This window comes from Otolemur garnettii, unplaced genomic scaffold (assembly GCF_000181295.1).
Source record: "Otolemur garnettii isolate 467f Iridium unplaced genomic scaffold, OtoGar3 scaffold00025, whole genome shotgun sequence".
In the NCBI taxonomy this organism is placed as follows: Eukaryota; Metazoa; Chordata; class Mammalia; order Primates; family Galagidae; genus Otolemur; species Otolemur garnettii.
In genome coordinates, this window is record NW_003852420.1 from 21,681,543 (window position 1) to 21,684,673 (window position 3,131).

At 39.3% G+C, this 3,131-nt stretch overlaps 1 pseudogene; it reads right to left on the reverse strand.

Annotated features, from left to right (window-relative positions):
- Positions 1-2,285: 2,285 nt before the first annotated feature.
- LOC100943759 overlaps positions 2,286-3,131 on the reverse strand; it is a 4,698-nt pseudogene continuing 3,852 nt past the window's right edge.

Genomic DNA, 3,131 nt, shown 5'->3' on the forward strand with positions numbered 1-3,131 from the left:
TCAATTGCTGCATAACAAAGCACCTCTTGTTACGTAGCAATAGATGCTGCAATTGTCTAGTATAAGGTGACCAGACGTCCCACCTTTGGCAGGACAGTATCGATTTTTAACAATTTGTCCTGCATCCCAGGCCGTTTTAAAAAAGTCCCGATTTTTGGAAAGAATGCACGACAAGCTAGGGAATGGCGGGACAACGGGAAGGGAATATATGGTTTTGGCTGCTGAAAAGGTTAATGGTAACTCCATTTGGGAATGAAGAGGTTAATGTAACTTCATTTGGAAATGAAAAGGCTAATGTAAACTCCCTACTCCTCTCCTGGGCAAGGTCACCCAGGTGGACCAGGGCTCTACTCCTTTGAGCCACAGGCTCCACCCTGTACATAATTTTTTAAAATGTATTATATTTGTAAATTGTACTTATGTTGAAATTAAAAAATATATATGTTATAATACTATTTTTGCATTGTATGAAAATTTTTGTTGCTCCATATAGACCAAATTTTTAATTAAGAACCATCCCCCCCAATGGTGTCCTGCTTTACCAATGCTAAAACCTGGTCACCTTAGTCTAGTAACCTGGAGGATCTAAAATGCTTTCACTTGGCCAGTCGGATGGAGTGGCTCAGGCTTATAATCCTAAACACTCTGAGAGGTGGGGGTGGAAGGATCCCTTGAGCTCAAGAATTCAAGACCAGCCTGTGCAAGAGTGAGACCCTGTTTCTACTAAAAATAGGAAAAAATTTGCTGGGCATTGTGGAAGATCTTTTGAACCTAGAAGTTTGAGGTTGCTGTGAGCTAGGCTGATCCCAGGGCACTCTAGCCTAGATGACAGAATGAGTCTCTGTCTTGAAAAACCAACAAAACAACAACCACAACAAAAACACCCCAAAACAAACAAAGGAAGATGAAGAAGATGCTGGTATGATGCCTCTTGTATAGCCTGCAGAACCATGAGCCAAGCAAACTTCTTTTCTTTGTACACTACCCAGTCTCAGGTATTCCTTTATAGCAACACAAAATGGACCAACACAATGAGTGTGGAGTCCTTGTGGCCTGATCATCCCCCAAATGCCTGACTTCTCCTACCATCACCTTTGAGTTTAAGTTCCAATATATTAATTTTGAAGGAACACACGTGTACAAACCATACATAGCAGGACTCATATCTAAAATATATATGTACTACAAAAAAATGACAGACAATCCAATACAAAAATGAGTAAGAGACTTTAACAGGCACTTTATTTATTTATTTTTATGTTCCACATTTTATTTGCATTTTAAGACTAACTTTAATCTCAAAAATCACATATCCATACATCTACTTCCTTTTTGCTGACTTCTCTTAAACTTAAACGCATGGTTTATTACACAAAGCCTGTAAACAAATATTTACCATGTCTGTCGCATATAACACACAGAAACAGCTTTTAACAGAAACTCATCAATGTCCCCCAACATTTTATTATAAATACAGGTATCATCAGCTTGTGCCTGTAGCACAGTGGTTATGGTGCCAGCCACACCACTGGAATCCGAAGGTGGTGGGTTCAACCCTGGCCTGGGCCAGCTAAACAACTGCAACAACAAAAAAAGCTGGGCACTGTGGCAGGTCCCTGTAGTCCCAGCTACTTGGGAGGCTGAGGCAAGAGAATCACTTAAACCCAAGAGTTTGAGGTTGCTGTGAGCTGTGATACCACAGCACTCTACTGAAGGAGACATAGTGAGAAAGAAATTAAATAAATCTCAAAAAAGAAATTAAATAAATCAATACAGGTATCAAAACAATCTTGAACGTATTTTTGATATTACTAGTAGTCAGTACCCACAATGCTTCAAAAATTAACACAATTTGAGACAATATTCATTATACCTGCTACTTTAAACAATTTCAACTACAGCTCTTTCACCAAGCAAGATGGATAGAGCTTGCCATTTCTGTTTTTCCTTCTTGAGATTTTTACTTTTCAGAAACACGCATGCTTCCACTGCCATCCGACATCTCTCTTCACACTTTCATGGAGTAAACATGAATTCTATTTTGAGTATATTCCAGGTTTATGTTTAAGTGACAGTGCCTTAACAAGAGAAAAAAAAAGTGCTGCATTTTTCCTTCTGTTACTTGAAAACATAATGGGTGTACGTATATAAAATATATTCTTATAAATGTCCAGGTCATGTTTACCTTTACTTAATGTGTGGGTATTTTGCATTGTGATATTTAATTAAGACATTAATGTGAGTAAAACATTGTTGATTTAAGACAAGTTTGAGATCCACTAAAATTAATTGTTGTATGTTTGTCCTTCTGATGGCTGTGGCAGCTTCATATTTTCTTTGGACATCATTAGCTGTCTTAGCTCTTGAAGTATAACTTTAACGCTATGTGAATTTTGCCATTTTGCTTACACTAGTATGATATGTGCATCTGCCATCCCACTGGAATTATTTATTCCATTCATATTAATTTTCATTACAAATCTAACTGATGGAGGAGCTTCAGGGCATTTAGTTCACATTCTACTTTCAAGCTATTTATTCTGTTTTCCTAATTTGTCCTTGGTGGTCCAACAATCATGCCTGTTCACCTTGTAGGTGTCTTAGCTTTATCATCTTCAAGGCCCCAGCTAACTGTACCATCACCTACTCCTTTTGTCCTTCTTCAAGTTCTCCCAACAAGCAAAGATTACAAGAAACTTTAACTCCTGTGGAGACCACCACCTCATGCAGTTCAACCCAGACACCTGCTTATTTATTTATTTATTTAGAGACAGTCTCAAGCTGTCACCCTGGGTAGAGTGCTGCGGTGTCATAGTTCACAGCAACCTCAAACTCTTGGGCTTAAGCAATTCTCTTAGCTTGGTGCCTGTAGGGTGCCTCAGTGAGTAGGGTGCTGGCCACCTACACCAAAGCTGGTGAGTTCAAGTCTGGCCTGGGCCTGCTAAACAACAATGACAACTGCAACCCCCAAAATAGCAGCATTGTGGTAGGTGCCTGTAGTCCTAGCTACTCAGGAGGCTGAAGCAAGAGAATTCCTGAAGCCCAAGAGTTTGAGGTTGCTGTGAGCTATGATGCCACAGCACTCTATTGAGGGCAACATAGTGAAACTCTCTCTCTCAAAAAAAAAAAGC